Here is a 21,972-nt window from a genome sequence, read left to right on the forward strand (position 1 = left end):
TTAGATTAGGAAAGATGAAATAAACGAAAAGTGTAAATAAAGAATTTTTATTTCAGACAGAAATTACTTGTTGGAAGGTTTCAAATTTACTTTCAGTTTCCCAAGATGAAAAAAAAAAAAGTCTAAGCATTGTCAGGTAAAAAAAAAAAGAGTAAGCCTTGTCAGGTAAAAAAAAAAAAGACTAAGCCTTGTCAGGTAAAAAAAAAAAGACTAAGCCTTGTAAGGTAAAAAAAAAAAAAAAGACTAAGCCTTGTAAGGTAAAAAAAAAAAAAAAAAAGACTAAGCCTTGTCAGGTAAAAAAAAAATGAACTTAATTCTAGAATACAAATAAAACTCTCCCTAACACAAAAATGATTCGAAAGGAATTAAGAAAATGGTCAAGATTTTATTAAATACTAGCGGGGGTACCCGGCGTTGCCCAAGTGTTTGTTTCCGGGACGGGGGGGGGGGAGTTTTAAAAAATGTTATGGTAGGTAAGTAGGAAGGATCAAACCCGGAGTCATGAGTAAAAGTAGGAAAATAAAGTGTGAAAAAAAAACAAAAAAAAAACATCTGCAACGTTAACAGTTCGGCCACCAAGAAAAGTCCATTCCAGTTGTTTAGGAAAAAAAAAAAAAAAACGACTACGGTAGGTCGGCGCGAACGTGAAAATATGATGTGAATTGTCCAGCACGCTAACCACTACGCCACAGAGCACTGCAGCTTAGTTTAGTGATTTTAAATAACTTCACATGAAAGAACTACGAAGCAAAACCGGTGTTCTCTTCTCAACTGTTCCTTGTGAACGATCCCCAAACGGTGTTAAGTGGTGGCAGGGGGAGGAGGAATTTATTAGAGAGAAAATATTTTACCACTTCCATTGATCTTAGCCGATTTTGGCCGTGACTTCTCAGCAGAAAAAGTATAGAAATCTAAGATTATCGAGGAATTTGAGAAATAATAAGCCTATAACACACCTCAGATATTGTTCTGCCGTTTGTGCATATTATATTTGCATGAAATATCTTGATTTTTAATCCTATTAAGGACAAAATCCGACGGGAAAAATGAGTTCATTTTATTTATATAGAGAAGATAAAAAATGTTTTGATGTATTAAAACACAGTGTAATCTAAAAATGGGGGATAACTTTAAATTGAATTTAAGTGCTTAACTGCCCCTCTCACTTAAACTCTAACATTTTGTTCGATTTATTTATTTATATGCCTCAGACGTTCAGGGGATTTTCATGTAATACCACCCTTCTTCTCCCCCACCCAAAAAAAATGTAGAATCTCATTTTTCTTCTTGGGCAAACCAGTAAAGGATGTAATAGTACCATAATTACTGTTTTTAATGTTAATTTCTTAGTAAGATTGTACATTTGCAAACTTCACTGAACGCCCTATTTCGGCCTTCTGTTTTAGGTGATTATGCATGAACACGGAGAAAAACTTGACAATATGAAAACAGCAGCAACAACGGCAACAAACAAACAAAGAAATAAACAGCAACAAAAACAAAATTAATTTTGAATTTAAAGCCGGGAATAAGTTTTGTATATAAATTAAATGAAAAATTGTCCCTCATTTCCGGGACTTTTCTCGCCCTTTAAAACAGTTAACGAAAGTGGTTTTACCACACACCTTAAACTCAAGTTGAAAGATCATAGCACTAAACTTCTTCTGCTTCACATACCCGTTCTGGTCTTGCAGACATCGAAGATCATGGCTCTCTATTCTTCCCTGTTCTCAGCCTTTCTCATGAGCTCATTGTTAGTGCCCCTTTTATTTGTTGCAAATTTGTTTAATCTGGCTGTGAATTTCGTGCATTGTCTTCCTCTGCTCCTGTTTCCACATATTTTGCCACTTCATAACAGTTTATCTAGTCCGTCAGCCCTGATTATCTGGCTGAAAAATTTGAGCTGTCTTTCTTTGATGGTTTTGAGAAGATATCTCTTGCATCCAGCCATGTCTATTACTTCTGCATTTGTTTTTCTTCTTGTCCGCGAGACTTCATGATTCTCCGGACGAACCACATCTCCACTAATTCTAGTCGCTGTTATGTGTCCTTGGTTAGGGTCCAGCATTCACAGTCGTATAGAGTCTATGTATATATGTAGTCTCTTATAACATATGTGTTTGTCTTGAGGCTTATCTTATTGTTAGTAAAAATGTGTTTCATACTGTTAAAACTTAGATTGTCCAATTCTCTCCTTGATTTCCGTGTAGCACTTACCATCCGGGATTGATAATACCACCACGGTATTTAAAGTTGTTTATTTGTCTGATTCTGTCTCCCTTATAGACTATGTTGCATTGTGGTATAAACAGTACTAGACTACGAGTCAAATAAAAGTGTAAATCTCCTACAAAAGCGAAGAGGATTAATTACTCATAGTAAAAACAAATGTAGTGAAGTATCCGAAAGCATTAGAATTTCCTAGTAATAGGATTCTTTTACGTTAAATATATATGCGAATATGATCGCCTACTACAAATTCTAAATTCATTTTCTTTTGTTCTTATTGTTTTTAAGAATGCTCACAGATAATCACCTAAAAATAAACTGAAATCTCTTTTTTTTTTCCAATCTAGTGATTTAGTGGACATTATTAATATACGATAATATATTATCTGTTTATTTAATTTATTTTTATAACTAAAACATAGTAGACTGTTTTTTTTTTCTAGAAGTGACCGGTTATGAACCACGTTTTAATTATAATTAAGTTGGTTAATGATTTCAAAGTAAAAATAATTAATTTAAAAAGAAAATTATTTGTTTAAATTCGAATTAGTTGATGTTTCCATTTTCTTTATTTGAGTAAAAAAAATGGAATTTTTATTTGATATTTGACTGGATTTTTAAAATTCTGCCAGCAAATAAATTTTAATTGGAAAATTTTTATTGAAACAGATATTATATGTTATTTTCTTTTTATTTTCTTTTTACTTATGACCATTTGGCGCAGATGAGGAAATCTATGGATGACAGCCCACGACTAAGTATATCAGATGTGACCATTAAAAATGATGATCAGAGCTTTAATAATTCAACTTACTATTTTCGAAGCTTATAACAACTTGAAAAATGCAATTCCAACCCTATTTGTTTTTTCAATCAAAGGAGCAAAGACCAAAATTAAAAAGAAAATAACAGGTTTAATAACAAATTGTGCAATATCTTTTTAAAGCGGTTTTAAAAAATATAAAGAAAATCAATATATTTTGACTTGCTTATAATTATATATATATATATATATATATATATATATATATATATATATATAAATGCCAAAAAAGCACTTATCTAAAATATACTATTTAATAGGTAATTCCATTCCTTAGTGTTAAAAATGTATCCATATTTATATTTTAAATTCCATGTATTTTTTAAATAAAAGGATTTTTTAAAGCGAGAGTCGTAGAAAATCGCATTTTCGTAACGTGTTTTGCGCCAAGCTTAAAAAGCTCCTCCTGCTAATAGGAAATTTATCAAATATGGATTCGTTTTTTATTGCGTGTGTTAACCAAAAGTAGTATTTTTCGTCCTCCGTAGTTAAAAAGAAGCGCACATTCACTTATAAGTTTTTCCTCCAAAACAAAAAATCCCGTTCACCGATTGTTTTTTTTTTAATTCTCTTAATGAAATACACGAGTTTTTGATTGATATAAGTTCTATACTTCTATATAGATATATACTTATTTATCGACTGAAATTTTTTTTAAATATCTAAAAAAAGAAAACATTGAATGAAATAGAAAAATTGCCGTCAGCGTCCGGTATTTTAACGCGCTTTCATTAAAAAACCCCAAAAAACCTGGTTCTTTAATAAAAAAATATAGGTTTTACACTTTGGACTTTACAGGTAAGTTTCCAAAAAACTATTTTTTTGTTTTTGTTTGTTTTCTTTATTTATCTTTTATCTTCAATTTGTGATATATAAAACTTTGGCACAGAAATTAATTATTAAAATTTTAATAGACATTTCAAAATAGGGGGGGGTAATAAAAAAACGTTTGTCAAAAATATTATATTTGATTTATTGGAAAGACCATGACATTTCACATTGACCTTGAAAATATCGTAAAAATTGAACCAATAGAAAAATTTGGATAGATTTTTAAGTTTAAAAATTGAAAAATATTTAACTCGTAAAATTCAATTGATTTCATTACGTAAAAAAATTGCTGCATGAAGGCACGCCGGCATTTTGTAAACATTTTGCAAACACTGTTTTTTTAAAAAATATAAAATAATATTTCTATCATTTTTTTAAACAACTTTAATAGTTTATTTTGGAAGTATATTCCATACAGAAAATAAACAACCCACTTTAAAAAGAGAAATTACGAGTTTTTTTTTAAAAATATTTTTTTCGCAGTTTTCTGTTAGGAGTGTCAAACATTCCTCCAAATTTCTTATATACCTAGCCCACGCACGACTACGAATTCAAAAGAGGAGAAGGATCGTATAAGCGAGAAAATTCGATCTTGCGACATAGCTCAAGTAAAAATAAATTATTCAAAATGTAATGCACATTTCACTCTAAAAAAACTTACATGACTAAAATAGGATGACAGAGTGGCACACTCTATGTGCTTTTAGACTGTGACAAGTTTTGTCTCGATCCAGCGTGATCCGTTTTGAGAAGTTGGATTAAAAATCTGTTCTTCAGATGCTGCACTTCTATTTCTTGTTCTCTTTCAGTGGAGGAGAAATCCTTCACGACTGAGACAATTTTTATTTTTGTACCTTTTCTCCACGTTAAAAAACGACCCTGGTGTCTAACTCTGTCCCGTGGGGAGGCATAGTAAATAGGTACAAATTTATTGGCTTACGTTGTTCCGACGCAGATAAACAAGGGAGATAACTCTACTATAAAATTATATGTTTATCTCCCTTGAAATAATGCAAGTTTTGAATATATGTTCTTTTTCATTGCTTTTCAACTAGAGAGAGCTGGGGCAAGAATGTTGGTTTATGAGATGTTTAGCAATAGCACTCTTGTCACAAAGCTGTATGGTTGATAACGTCGTAAACAAGACGTATTTGCTTAGACAAGCCGAGAATCACTTCTGTGCGAAATTAGTTAAACATCCTACTTTTGCTATTGATCTGGATCAACGAACAGATAACATACATAATGTGTATGGTAAATGTGTAGTTTAGCTGCGTAAATTATTTGTCAAATAAAAAAATTATAAAGGCTACTTATTTTGATATAAGACACGTTATTAGATTCTAATGCTGAAATAAAATGGGGAAAAAAAATCATTTTATTATTTTTCATCATTTTATTTGATTAAATGTACGATATACCGCGAGGTAAAATACCAGGTTGAGAAACTCTCTCTCGAGGGTAGATGGGACTCTCTTATGCCGTGGTAGGCACCTCATCTAGTGATGGTGTCACGATAAAAAATACTCTTGATAGCCCTGGCGAAACATCAAGTATTCAGCTACCGACAAGATTTGAATTACACTACAAACTCGTGTAGTGTGTTCAATCTCGGCTACGGGCGCGCTGGAAATATACGATATCAATTTTTAAATTTTGCCTTTCTAAGGTTTGACAGATTGGCTTTTTAAAGGCCTAATTTGGCCTTTTTACGCTCTTTTATGGGACAATGTTTTTTGGCCGCCATATTTTTTTTTATACCAAAAGACCATAAAAAAGGCCAAATTTGGCCTTAGAATGGCTAATCTGTCAAACCTTAGAAAGGCCAAAATTTAAAAGCAATACGGCTGCCTCGAATGTCGTACAATTAGTCTAATAAAAATGATGAAAAAAATAATAAAAATTACATTTTTCCTGTTTTTTTTCAGCCTTTGAGTCTAATAATGTGTTTTATATAAAAAATAAATAGTTTTTATAATTTTTTGTCAATCAAATAATTTACGCCTCTAAACTACACATTTACCGCGTACGTTTAGATTGGGGCAGCTTTTTTGTCTTGATCTAAAATGATTTGTTTTGAGAACTTTGAGTTGGTCTTTAAAAATCGACTTTCTATTGATCTTACGTTGCTCTCATATACAGGCTTTATAAACTAAGAAAGATAACTCTTCTAAAAAATTATGTGTTTATCTCCCCTGAAACGATACGGCGAGTGACTATATATTCTTTTGACACCGTTTTTCCTTTTCTACTAGGAGGAATGGACGCTAGGGTAAAAAAAAAAAAAAAAAAAGGTTGTAAATGCAGGGGTTAGAGGAGATAACTAGATTTGACTAAGGAAATAAGCATATTTTCAAGCAACAATTTGGGACACTGAAAACGTACGAAATTTATTAGACGAATGAATACACTAATACTTCAAGTGACCATATTATATGAAAATAAATTTGGAAAGTTTCCAAATTTATTTTCATATAAGAAAGTGGTTCTCAACGTTTTTTTTTTTTACTCAAGGTCCCCTTTTCCCTTCTTTTTATCTTGGTTGACTCCTTCATAACTATTGGTCATAAGACAATCTTCTATTTTTCACTAACATAAATTTTTAAATTTTAATAATCCAAAAAATAATATAAAATTAAGCTTTCTTTTTAAATGAAAACTAATTTAATGCAAATAAGGTATTCTACAACAACTATAATAATTATGATAATAATGATAATAAGTAATAATAATAATCTAAATTAGAGTGATAATAATTCTTTACCAATATCTTGTATTACAATATTACAATGTTTCTTCCATGGTCAAGCCGATGGAGATCAGACAGTAGAAATTAAATTTTTAATAATAAAAACTATTCTGAGTTGGTTTTCTTTATTGACCACCAACATATCGTTGTGGACCCCCATTCTGTTATGTTTTGCCTGTGAACCCCCAGGAATATTACATGGACCCTAGGGGTCCATGTGGACCCCGGTTGGGAATCCTGATATAAGACAATGAAAACTAAGTGAATAAGTGCACGTAGGCATTAAAAATGTTTCTTATCTTAAACATTAATACATGAGAAGGCATTTCGAGCCAAAAGTTTTTATTTTACCCGTCTGAACTCGAAAAATGCATGATTAAAATGCGTAAACATTTAATAAGTAAAAATTAAAATGTTTCTTGTGTTTTCACCTTAATCTTAATTTTTAAAAGAGAAACTCGTAAAAACATAAAACAACATATTTTTCTGGGTTTGTATTACTGTACACATAGATTCGAAAAAGTTGTCAAAAAACAAATATATAACAAATAAATGTTATCAAAGGCAAGATAAGTTATTTTTCTACCTAACTGGATATGTTTTCAGTGTTTTTTTTTTAATGTAACATATTTATTCAGCTCGAAAAACATGCTGTGTTTACCGATGTATTGGAAAATTCAAAATGGCGCCCGACTCTCTCTTTTACGCGGTAAGTTTGGGAAAAGGTGCTATAAATATAAAATTAGACAAAATACTGTTAAAAACTCACTCAATATATATTTCACTGACTTAGGTTGACATATATTCGGTGGGGTTTTAATAGTATTTTGTCTAGTTTATTATTTACTAGTGAAAACCATAACTTTAGTAAAGGTATTTTTTGTTTAAACAAAATAATATATTTCCACTAGAATTTAGATAAAATGATTTGTTTATTATATCTTCTAATCATTCTTTGACAAATACTGAAACTTTCATTAAAATTAGTTAATTTCCTGATTTTTCTTGAATTTTTAAGTAAAGAGAGAGGTCAAAATATTTATACATTTTGAGCATCGGCATTCAGTTTGTACGTACCTAGTGTTCATTGAGTGCAAATAATTCTTCTGTATTAACAAATACCACTGTATTATTGCTCATAGTATTCGTGTGATCATTTCCTAATTAAAATTTCTAATTTTTATGAACATATTTTTCGCCTAACCTCAAGTCTGAGTAGCCTGCATCGAAAACAACATGTTCTTACAAAAAAAAAACAAACAAACATAAAAATCATCTCGATAAAAATATATAGTTTTATGGTGTTTTCATAATAAATATATGTTTTTATTATAAAATAATAAATTTGAAACCTATAAAATGATAATATTTTTAATTATTACAAATAAAATGTTTGGAATAAATTTACGTATTTATTTATACAAAACATATTAAATCGAAGTATTCTTGTATATATCTCTCGATCGTTTCAGTATCCATAATTGTCTCTTTAAATTCTGCTTTTATTTTTCGTCCAAACTCATTACAACTCCTTGGTTTACTCCACCAACAACCTTTTGATACAATCGTCTATATTATTTCATTTATTTCTGATTTTTTATATATATATTTCAAAACATTATTTTAAACTTTCTTCTATATCAAAAAGAATACTTGTTAAAAACGTTTTTTTTATACGTTGTCTGCTTTTTATATACGAATAATGATAATGTTTATTTCCTCTATTATACTATTGTATATGCCTGATATAATCTCTTTGGAACAGATTCTAAATAAAGCATATCATATCAGAAAGCTCTATCAACTTCTTGATTCGTTATTTAACTGATTAACATTTGCACTCTAGTCATGATGCTGTGATTTAACGTTGAACTTCGTGTCGATTCTATGTGCTGACGATGAGACATGGTATACAAAATGATATCGTCTCAGAAACGATCGTACACAAAATGTATTTACTCATCTCTCTCTCTCTTTTTCTCACACACACAGACACATACTCTGTCTCTACTTCTTGGTATAATTTTGAAGCTCGACCCTTCAGACGACAAATATAAAAAAATTGGACAAAAACAATTTTTTTCACCCTAAATTGGACACTTTTCTACAGGGAGGGGTCACTTTTCTTGCCGATATTTTCGAAAGTCATCCCCCTCTTTTAGATTGTCTAGCATTAATTTAAACCTACGCCACTTCTGGTTTAGTGGTGGATGTAACAGCAAATACGTCACGTTTTTTTTTCACGTTCTTTTCTTGCTTTGTGGTACGGGTTCGAGTCTACCTGGGTACTGTCATATTTTTTTTTTTTTTTGCTCAGTACACACTTCCAAACACCCGGGCAATGCCGGGTACCCAGGCAAGTTTATAATAATGTCTCAATTAATTATTATTTAACTTCCAATTACTTAATCGAGCAATGAAAATGTTAATATTTACAATATTTTTTATGAAGAAAAATATTTTTTTTCTGTTTGTTTTTCTTTAAATAAAACTTAATATATTTGGTTATATCAAAGCTAAAACAATAATAGAAAATAAAGTTAAAACATGCAAAAGATTAAATTTCTATGTTATACGTTTAAATATATATGACGTGATCGTCACACTTTAACCGTGTCGTTACATTTCAACGACTCTGGCCCACACATTGTCTGATATCGTCGCAGGAACAAACAAACAAAAAAGGTATAAAGAATACGAATCAACTTTTTTTTTAGACGAATAAAAAAGCATTATTTTTACATTTTCACCCCAAACAAGGCAAAGTGCCACTTTGATGTAGGGGCTACTATGCGGGACATAATTTAAAGGGGTATTATGTAGGGAGTTGAGAAGCTAAATGTCTGTTTACATTACACGTGGACTTCTGTGTGTCCGTACAGCCAGGGAAGCAGGAACTCGGGAGGGAATTCCAAAGTCTAGCAGCCCTATGGATAGAAACTATTAGAATAAGAGGCTTTTTTTACATCTAGGGATTTTGCTGCTTGTGGGGTGTGTCAGGAGTATTTAGGTCAAGGAGGTACAAGAACATGTAGCTCGTCAGAGTACCTACCATTAAAATCCTAATAAAACAGACAGAGGGATGTAATATTTCCTCAATGGAACAATGGCTGAAGGCTAGCTGATAGTGTGGGACCTATGAGATTGAAGACTCTTTGTTTAACCCGTCTAAGAGTAAGAAACTAGTAGAAGAATCACCAGGCCAAGTGTGGCCAAAACCACTTCATACATGGGCGAATAGTGGCCTTGTAGTGGCGCAGGATATTCTCATGCGTAAATTACATTCTAGCATGTTTGAGAGAGCCCATCTTCTTTGTAGCATGCGCACCTCCCCGCAGGCCGCGCACCTTCGGGCCAAGATCAAAGTGTAGTATCTTTCCGACAGATAGTGCAAGCAAATACCATGTATGGGGGTAACCCCACATATCAGACCTTGGTCAATGTAGGGATCACCCTACAGACCAAAAGTTACTATTCAGCTCCCATTTCCCACCTCTCGGGAGCTGGCCCCCTTTTTCCTCCCCCTTCCTCTCTCTCCACATTAAAAACGGCCTTGTACCTAATTTGCTCAGTGGGGAAGCAAATAAATACATCTGTTCCGGCAGATGCTGCAAGCAAAGACTATTGCCCTTGTGGCAATCTTCTGGCCCATGTAGGGGCAACCTTACATAGGCCAGCTGGCAATTCACTATCCAGCTCCCATTTCCCATCTCGTGGGAGCTGGTACCCTTTTCCCTTCCCCCTCCCCTCTCTCTCCACATTAAAAACAGTTTTGCTCAGTGGAGAAGCAAATAAATACAACCCATCTTCTTTGCAGCAGCCTTAGCAATATCATCGATCTATCTGTTCCAACTCATGCTAACTAAGAATGTTAAGGCAAAGAGTTTGAACGAAATACTTTCAGGTAGTGTATCATTAGCCATGACTATTAATGGTTGAGAAGGTTTTCGGTAATTATTAAAGAAAACAAGCTTAATCTTGGTAACATTGAATGTTATCATCCATTTTTTTCCCCCATTCCACTACAGACTGAAGGTTTTCCGCCATTGCCTTAGATATGTAGTCATTCGTTTCCCCCTCGTGTCTGTTATAGCGCATGGTGTAGTCAGCAAATATATCCATCTCAGAGAGAATTTTATCAGAGGTTCATTCATGAATATCAGGAATAATAAAGGTTCAAGGATCAACCCCTGAAGTATACCCGCGTCACACACACACACACACACCCACACACACACACACACACACACACATATATATATATATATATATATATATATATATATATATATATATACTAATTAATATGCCATGTACTTGAGAAGGAGTGAATTTCAGATCATCTAGTGTGGTTTCTGCCAGCAAAGGAAAATCTAGAAGGGAGTGTTTTGCTGGGTCTAGATTAGAGTTGGGGACAGACGGACAAGCAGGTTAGTCTGTTCGGTTGCCGTGGAAATAACTTTATTCCAGTAATTTCCGACAATGTATATCACTCACGCGTCGAGCAGGTCTGTTTAGACGCCCTTTCATACAAATGTCATTTTAGTCCCCTGCCTTTCCAGCGCATGTACACATGCTTAGTTTGCATATGTGCTAAGACAGCTGCTGTTGCAAATATTTTTCCTCACCAGCTATCATAGGCTGCTGCTGATTTGTTCACACACGGCCATACGCGTTCTGTTACCATAAAACTTTGTTATATAAAACTAAATCTCTCTCTCTCTGTATATATATATATATATATATATATATATATATATATATATATATATATATATATATAATATAATATAATAATATAATAATTTCTTTATTTCAGTATCAAAAATGTAATTGTCTAGTTTAGATGCTTGAAAATACCATAAGGTTGAAATAAATTATTGCATCGACAATTATGTAATTTCCGTGTTATGTTTTTATGTTATTGCTCTGTTTACCACATTGAGCTCTCATACCCGGATTTCCTCCTGGAATTATTCCATTATAACACTATGTATGTATGTATATATATATATATATATATATATATATACATTTATATATATATGTATATATATATATATATATATATATATATATATATATATATATATATATATACAATGGTAGGTCAATTTTTAACGTTTTCTTTTTTATTTTGAAAATTGAAAATGTTGCAGCAGAGAAAGTTACACAAACATAGGGAGAGTACAAATATAAAAAACAAATAGGTTTCTAACACCAGACGTTAGATTAGCATTTGATGTACGGAGAAACCCTTGCCTTTTTAAGATTAATATGTGAAATTATTTAGTATTTTGCAGTTTCAGTCTTAACAAGGAGTGTTTATTTATTTTCATGAATTATAGAATAGCTTATATGCTGAATATTCCAAAATTTATAATTCTACCCCCCTCCCAATAAATATCTGAAACGTTGCATTTTACTTTATTGTGTTGCAGCTGTAAAGCGAATGGAATTTTCTGCTAGCAATGAAAAAAGGAAGTTTTAATTCTGTTTGGGAAAACAGTTTAACATAAAATACTGCACCTATTGTTTATTATTAGTGAGTTCTCTATGTTCCTGTAAAAAACAAGTAAACAAAAACCAAAAAAAAGACAAAAAAAAACAACACAAAACAACACAAAACAAAAAATTAAACAATTGCAAAATAGAAATATTTTCGCAAAATAAAATATTTTTGCTCCATCATGTAAAAATTATCCCTATATGAACTCTTTGAAGCAAAAAATGGCCTTATTTCAGCAAGTATATGTGTATGTCTTGCCTCAAGTCCATAGACTGATTGGCAGGCTTCGGATGTTATTTTTCCGGCTCTTTTCACACTTTGTGAATGTGCAGGCAGATCTGGTAACTCTTATTTTCTGCCACTCGTCAATAATTACTGAAGTTCATCATCAGATAATCCTTCAGTAAATGCTGGCTCCGAAACTCCACTTTGGGAAAGAACTATCAAATGTATGCAATATGTAATCCTCCAAATTTATTCTCGAAATTTTTTAAACGCTTTTTCACTGGTTCCCTACTTCTGAAACATAAATGGGAAATTTATTTAATTGATTTGAACAAATGAACACACGTTTTATTTTTCTTATAATGAAATTAAAATACTAGTTGATAATAAACAGATAAATTGATGCGTACAATTTGAGTTTTCTTACCTATGAGCTAAAATGTTATTGAAAGCTTTTCCTCCCACTTTCAGTTCATCTGATTTTAACATTGAGAATAAAATATTATCTTGGCAAAAGGGCAAAAACATTAAATTGAATATTTTTTTTAATGCAATTTCTTTAATGTCGGTAGGCCGCTTTTTTATCTGCTGGGTTATTTTAAAAATATATCATTGCTGGGTATGGAATTTATTCTCTATTTTAATTTAAAATCAACTAAATGCATATGCATTTATAATAAATCAACCAGGTTGTGCATTTTATTAGTTAGTTTGGAGGCATACATTTTCTGGTTCATGAACACATTAATCAGATGACCAAAGAAGCTATCTTACCGGATTTAAAGGTCCAGTCATCCATGATTTATATTTAGGATCTACTTTACGCCTTGAAATCCCAAAAGTAGTCTTTGATAACCAATTAGATCACTGTTTTCTGATATTTTTGTTTGCTTGATATTTTGTAAATTCTACTTGTAATTTTTAACTTTCAAAATATCCCACAAGCCAGGGATCTAATTAGGCCAATTGAGAGTACTAACACCATTATTCTTTGTAAGCTTTTTGATGTTTGGGATCATTGTCGTGTTGAAGCACATACATTCCAACAATGTTCTTAGAAGTTGCAGATTTATGAAGGTTATTCTGTAGAATCTCGCTCTACGTGCTGCCATACATTCTACGATGGATAACTTAAAACTCACCAGTGCTCTTGGATAAAAAGCATCAGTCTATCATAATGTAACGCCCCCAAACTTAATTATGCATGATATTGTACTTGCTGGATGCAGTAGAGAAATACTTATTGGTAGAAAGTAAACTCGAAGCAAATCATGGTAATTGTTGCCACACATTTTTTCCGAGTGGACCAGTGAATGACATTGGGCTTCGTGCAGATAAATCAATGGATTTAAAAAACACACACACACATTAAAAGGAAGCTCATTCTGGTGTAGGAGACAACAAATGATATGTATTTTCCTATTTAGCTTATTCTCTAAAGATGTACTGAGTCCGGATTTACATCCAGTATTTTTGCTTTTCTAATCTAAAAGTACAGCCTTTAGTGTATCAACGAATATATACTTTTGTTAAACATTGATGACGTCATCTGCTAGAACAGCAGCAGTTGATCCAACAGTAGGTATTACTCTATTATTTTCTTAATTAAAATTAGCTAAGACATAAAAGGCAAAATATTTAATTATTTTTATATTTGTAATAAGCCCCGGTAAAAACACGTGTAGAATGTAAACAAACCCGATAAGCTGTCGGTGTAAATGAAAAAATTACCTGGTAAAAAGAAGCCCCGATTTAGTAGTTGTTCAATTTATTTTAAATGAAATATTTTGCAGTGTTTCCTTTGTTATCGATGTTCATTTAGTTTTCTGAAAACAATGCAGATATATCCAACAAACGAAAAACTTTATTGATTATATTTTCTTCATATTTTTCTTTAAAAAACAGCGTTAATATGACGGGGATATTTTTTCATTTAACACCGGCATGAAGTCAACATATTGATTTTTTTTTTCAATGTTTAAATTAATTTGCTCAAAAAACGATATAATTTTGGCAAAAACTATTTTGGCTTATTATTATTTAGATTATAAAACAAATTTCTTTGCATAGACATAGTCATAATTCCAAAATAGACCTACCCTAATATATATATATATATATATATATATATATATATATATATATATATATATATATATATATATATATATATATATATTATATATAGTTCAGCCTGGCTTTGCTGGACCTGTTCATAACTTGCCCTGCGTGTGAATACACTTTATGTAGGATTTCAAATTTTTAGACCAAAATTTGTCTGAGTAATTTCGTAGAGACCGTAGAGTTTTTTTTTTTAAACTCTGTCTGTCTATCTATCTATCTATCTATCTATCTATCTATCTATATATCTATTTAACTATCTATATATCTATCTATCTACATATATATATATATATATATATAAAGGAAAAGATTAAATACAACCATTATGATCCTCCTGCTGGCCGCCTTAAATCTGTAATCACACACAATATGATTCGCAAGAAACCAGTTAAAATAACAAGATCCGCCGCCAATAACAATGAACCAGTCTACATATATAATCCAGACCAAAATACTAATCGTAATACCTCTAACCCACCCAGTCGCATCAGGAGAAAGAAAAATATTTGGTTTAATCCTTCATTTAGCGTAAATGTCAAAATTAATATACCTAAGGAATTCTTCAACATTGTACAAAACTCTTTCAAATACCCACACAGATGTAATTCTATTTTCAATAAAAACTCAATAAGAATTTCTTATTCAACAATGCCTAACTTAGCACAAAGCATCTTAACATTTAATAATAAAAAAATTTAATCAGCCCAAAAAACACTTTCAAAATTAAACCCAAAACTAACTGTAATTGTAATAACAAAAACATCATGCCCACTCGATAATGATTGCATTCATAAAGATGTTATAAATTCATGCACAATGTCTGAGTTCCCACGCAATCCTCCGATAACAGACACTAATATTTCGTCTTCAAGTTATCCTTCTTCCCATCCCCCATCTGATATTGTTATTTATCCAATATACTACTCGAGCAACTCCTCTATCTACAATCATACAACTAGCAATAATAGTAATAATAATAATAATAATAATAATAATAATAATAATAATAATAATAATAATGAGAATAACAGCCATCATAACACTAACAACACTCCTTATCTACTCCAAAACAGTCGTCGTACTATCATTGCTCCACCGTTTGTTGAACACAATGAACAAAATTCATACTATTTAACTAATACAAATCAGCAAATTAATATTAATATCAGACCTTGTGCTTTTAATAAAGTACATACATATATCGGGGTTACTTCAACATTAATTAAGAAAAGAATATCAAACCACATATCTTCTTTTAACAGCCATAATTCTAATAATAACCAAGGAACTTCTCTAACCACTTTAATGAAAAAACTTAATTATAATAATACCCCCTTCTCAATCAAATGGACTTTAATAAAAAAAAAGTTAAGTCTTATACTCCAGGCTCTAAGTCATTTCGCCTCTGCACAACCGAAGCTATAACTATAATTACTTCCCCTCAAAGTAACAATGTAATAAATTCTAAAAACGAGCTGATCTCTTTCTGTAAACATAAATCCAAATTTAATTATGGTAAGTTTGAAATTACATAGCTATTACTTTAACCTTTCATATATATATATATATATATATATATATATATATATATATATATAATTTTTCTTTAACATTACGTTTTTTCTACCTACTTTCTTAATACTTTATAACTTAATAATCGTTTATTTTAATTCTTTATTTCTTCATTGCTTGGCCGGTTTTTTATCTGCAATTTCCGTTTTACTGTTTTTTTTTTGTTTTTTTTAATTACATTTTCACCCCAAACAAGGCAAATTGCCACTTTGGTGTAGGGGGCTACTATCAGGGGAAACAACTACTAGGGTACTATGTAGGGATTTGGGCAGCAAGGTGTCGGTTCACGTTACACTTGAACTTCTGCACGTCAGTACTGTTGGGGAAGCAGGGACCTGGAATGGAATTCCAGAGTCTTGCGGTTCTGGGGAAGAAACTATTGGAGTAAAAAGATCTTTTACATCTAGGGATCTCTACAGTGTGGGGGTGGGATCTAGTAGCCTGTCGGGTTTGTCGAGGGTGCTCGCGTCGTGGGGGCACAAGTGATTGCAGTTCGTCAGAGCATTCACCACTAAAATACTTGTAGAAAAGGCAGAGGGATGCAACATTTCGTCGATGGGACAGAGGCTGAAGCTTAGATGCCAGTTCAGGGCCTATCAGGTTTGTGACTCTCTTTTGAACCTTGTCAAGGAGCGAGAGACTAGTAGCAGATGCACCAGCCCAGATGTGGCAGCAATACTCCATACATGGGCGAATGGTGGCCTTATAGAGGTACAGGATACTTTCGGGTGTTAGTAGTTTTCTAGCACGGTAGAGAGAGCCTACCTTTCTTGCAGCGGCCCTGGCAATGCCTTCAATGTAATTGTTCCAACTCATGTTTCCTGTGAACGTTAGGCCAAGGAGTTTGAAAGATGGACTCTCAGATAAAGAGTCGTTGGCCATTGCTATGGGTGGTAGAGAGGGTTTCTTGTAATTATTGAATGAAACTAGTTTAGTCTTGGCAGCATTGAACGCGACCAACCACTTTTGTCCCCATTCCACTACAGATTGGAGGTCTTCCTCTAGTGTTTCTGCCATTTCTTTAGAAATGTGTTCATTCGTCTTCCTGTCGTGTCTGCCATAGAGTGTAGTGTCATCAGCATATATACCCATCTCAGAGGCAATGTTGTCGGGGAGGTCATTTATGAATATCAGGAACAATAGAGGTCCAAGGATAGAACCCTGGGGCACTCCCGCATTTATATCATATTGTTTAGATGTGCGACCGTCGAGGACTACCTGGATTTTTCTGTTATCTAAGAAGGATTTAATTATGTTAAGTATTCTACCAGTGATACCGTATGATCTGATTTTACCGAGGAGACCCTCATGCCATACCCTGTCAAAAGCCTTAGATATATCTAGAGCTACCGCTCTGCACTCCCCCGCTTTGTCCAGTGAATGGTATATACGTTCAGAGATCACAGTGAGGATGTCTGCTGTGGAACGGGCTTGTCTAAATCCATATTGTTTGTCAGTCAGTAGTTTAGCATCTGTAAGATGATGGACTAGAGCATGGTTAATTATGGTCTCAAATATTTTGGCAAAAAGTGGGAGGAGGCTAATGGGGCGATAATTTGATGGGTCTGTCCTTTCGCCAGAATTCTTGAATACTGGTACAACAGAAGCAGTTTTTCAACAGCCCGGAAAGCAAGCTTTATTAAGACATTTGTTGTAGAGTTTGGAGAGAACTGGAGCTACTTCGGCTGAGCACTTTTTTAATAGCACAGCTGGGATAAGATCGGGTCCACATGCTTTTGAGGTGTCAAGGTTTTTTATGATAGCATGCACCTGAGCAGGGGTGGTTTTCAGATCGTCTAGTGTGGCGTCTGTCCGCATAGGAAAGTCAGGTAGGGGGTGGTTGGAAGGGTCCAGTGTGGAGTTTGAGGCAAACAGACTGGCAAGCATGTTAGCCTTGTCGGTTGCTGAGGAGACAACCTCGTGATTGTTGGTTAGTGGGGGAATTGTTGATTGCCCATTATTTACTACACTGTTGTAGATTTTCCAGAAGTCTTGAGTTCCTAGTTTTTGTTCTTCGATGCGCTGTTTAAATATTCCTATTTATCAATTATATTGATCTACTTACACATTCATATCCTGTATGTATATTTACTTATATTTTACTATATGCATTTACTTACATACTTACTTGATTATCCGGAATTTGCAGATACCGGCCACCGACTCCCCAATTATTTTATATGTTATATTTATTTATTCTTTTCTTTATTTCTTTATTTATTAATTAATTTAATTTTTTGTTCGATTAAGTGTCATTTTCTTAAGTAATAACCTGTACATTTCAGTTACCTCTTTTTTGCCCTACATTATTCGCGCCTTTTAACGTTATCCTGTCTGGGTCATTTTGACAGTTGCTTTTCTAATTTATATTTAATTCTATCACAATTTAATATTTTTTTCTCTCTCGCTTCTTCTTTACTGATTTTTTTTTTATTACACTTTGTTCTCGACAGTCGTGTTAAAACCATATCTTATTTTTCTATTAATATTATTGGAATTTTCTCCCAATTTCCTTGTACATATTTGTCAATTATTCCACGGATTTATGCCTTTTGGATTATTTTGGACCATCTTCCAATTACGCGATTTCCTTGGATTTAGTTGTGCGAATGGAAAATTAAATACACTTTCTTGGATTTACAATTTTGGATTTTACCGTCATTGGATAATTTACCTTTCACCTGACTATCCATTCACGTGAAATCACCTATTTCTTCACCGTATTCCGTCTGCTTCGCTTTTTGTTAACAAGTACGATCTTTGACTTGCTTGCAGTTTCATCAAATACTTTTGTATTTTGTATGCAAAATCCGATCCCACATTTTAATAATTTCCTACCCTCTGATGAAAAGGAAAGTATTTCTTCGAAACTCCATGGATTAAGGACTATCCACTTATTAGGTGGTTCCTTTTCAGATTTAATATGTTTTAACTCTTTTTCAAATTGTTTTTAACATGTTTTATTTACTATTTGCTCTTATATATATATATATAAATATATATATATATATATATATATATATATATGCATATTCTGAAATTGGTATATTTAGGCAGCATTTTCTTCATTCAAAAATACATTATTAAATACAACGGAGATACTTTGCTTTATGATTTTTTTTCATTTGTTCGATTTTTCGAATAATAATTTTTATATAAATATCGAAAGTATTTATGAAAGTTTCAGAGTTATCCAGAGCGCTTTCGATTCGACTTCGAATCATCTTCAGGTCATGATGAGATGAAAGTGAGTACGAGTGAGATATGGTAAGCACATATTTCCTGATGAAGACGTCTTCCGTGGAAATTATTAAGCAATTAAAACCAATACGCGTTTTCTTATTTTACAAAGCTTTCGACTGTAATATAACTTTTCAAACGTATAATATACGCATTTCATTTTAAAATTCAAACAGCGTTTATATCACGGAGAACCTTAACTTCTTTGGTTTGTTTTTACTGTAAGGCATTGTTAGTTGTCCGTGCTACACAATCAAATGCTACAACCTTTCATTCTTTAACTATTTTGGTTTTGGTTTGCGAATAATAAAACGCCAGGGTCTACAGCGCCAAAAACACAACTGCTTAAACCAAAAAAAGCACACAAGACCGATTGAACCGTAAAGTAATGAAACTTGAAAAGAGAAAGACAACATTACAATGTGCAATAAAAGCAGATGTTTATCTAAAAGATGAAATTCTAAAATTGTTGTCTAGATTTATTCCACCAGTATTGCCCCAAAGACTCGACAAGGATGACCTAATAGTTCAACCGCGACTATCATCTTTTCCGTTCTGTACGAAGATTTAAATTTCAAAGACTACTCCCACCAGCTGCAGGTAATAAGACAATGGCTTACATCTCTGGATTTATCTAGATATAGATTGTATCACACACACACACACACACACACACACACACACACACACATATATATATATATATTTATATATATATGCATGTTTGTGTGTGTGTATGTATTATATATATAATACATAAATAAATTTATGCATTACATATATATATATATATATATGTATTATATATATAATACATACACACTCACACACACCCACACACACAAACATATATATATATATATATATATATATATATATATATATATGATACAATCTATATATAGATAAATCCAGAGATGTAAGCCATTATCTTATTACCTGCAGCTGGTGGGAGTAGTCTTTGAAATTTAAATAAAATAGATGAATATTGGCTGAAGAGAGCTTGATATGGGTATCTAAATCGGTTCTAGTTATCGAGTTTGAAACCGAGGGTACCAATGACCTGTCTCATTTAAAATCTTTCTATGGACAATATATATATATATATATATATATATATATATATATATATATATACATATATTTGTATTATGTATATATATATAATGTATATATATATATATATATATATATATATATATATATATATATATATATATATTGTCTATAGAAAGATTTTAAATGAGACAGGTCATTGGTACCCTCGGTTTCAAACTCGATAATTTGGACCGTTTTAGATACCCATATAAAGCTCTCTTCAACCAATATTCATCTATTTTATAACCGGAAGTGGAAATATATATACATCACGAGTTTACGTTTAACTCTCGTTTTTGCGACCCCCCCCCATTTTATTTATCGGATGGTAATGATTTTATTTGCTGTAAAATTAAATTATATTAAATTTAAAATCTAATCTCAATCATTTTTTTAAGTGAAGTCCCTATAATATTAAAACCAAAATTAATTCAAAAATTTAAAAAAAATTGTAGTAATTTTTTTTTTCAAATATGTAAAACTTAAAATGGATCTCAATATCGATTAAAACATAAAATTCCATTTCATTACATTAAAAATTTCAACTCTTTCAAGGTAGTGGAGGGAATGCTTATCTAGCCTAAGGGATTTTCCTAGTATATTAACCTCAATTCTATTGTATTTTCCCCTATAGTTTTAAAATTGAAATAGATTGTAAATTACATTTAGAAAGAATCATTTTTAAAAATGTATATAATAAAATAATTTAAAATTTCAACTAAAATCCAATATATATATATATATATATATATATATATATATATATATATATATATATATATATATATATATATATATATATATATACATGAATGGAAATATATAAAAAAGAATACGAAAAGTATAAAAGCTTATAACTTTTCTTTATTTGTTTTCAATTGGTGACGTGCAGGAATACAAAATAATACTTTAAAAAAATATTAAAAAACTTTTTTTTATAGGTACATAATTTTCGACCGATCCTTCAGTCTTCATCGGTGTAGTGAAAGTATGAGCATGCACGGGGAAAAGGGGAATGGAAAAGGAAGGAAGGTAGAGGTGGAGGAGGAGGAGGAGAAGAAGAAGGAGGAGAAGAAGGTATAACCAATGAGAAGGTGCCACGTCAGTCTTAAATACACATATAAGTACGCACATACACACATGCACACAGTACATATACACATACAAACGAAGAATTAAAAAGTAAACAGTAAATAAAAATGAGAAACGCGTCTTTATTCTCATTTTTATTTACTGTTTAATTTTTAATAATGCCTGATGAACTCTCAAGAGAATAAAACGCGGAATATTAATTCTCTTGTACACTGTTCAACACACTGTAGTAAAATAATAAAAAAAGGACGGCAAATACATTTATTCCGATTAGGACAAGGTAAAGTCAGCGATTTAGGATAATTTCTTATTGCCGACAGCTGTGGGAACTAACAGTTCTTTGAAAAATAATTGATTTAGTTGTAATTTTACATAATTTAATTCAGAATTCAGTCATTTTTTTTAAACTTTGATCCCTATTATGACCCCTTAACCTTTATAGTTTGGGGATCAAGTTATTAAGTTAGATGCATGTCCAAG

Source organism: Euprymna scolopes, chromosome 15 (assembly GCF_053919585.1).
Source record: "Euprymna scolopes isolate OS-2025 chromosome 15, ASM5391958v1, whole genome shotgun sequence".
Taxonomy (NCBI): domain Eukaryota; kingdom Metazoa; phylum Mollusca; class Cephalopoda; order Sepiida; family Sepiolidae; genus Euprymna; species Euprymna scolopes.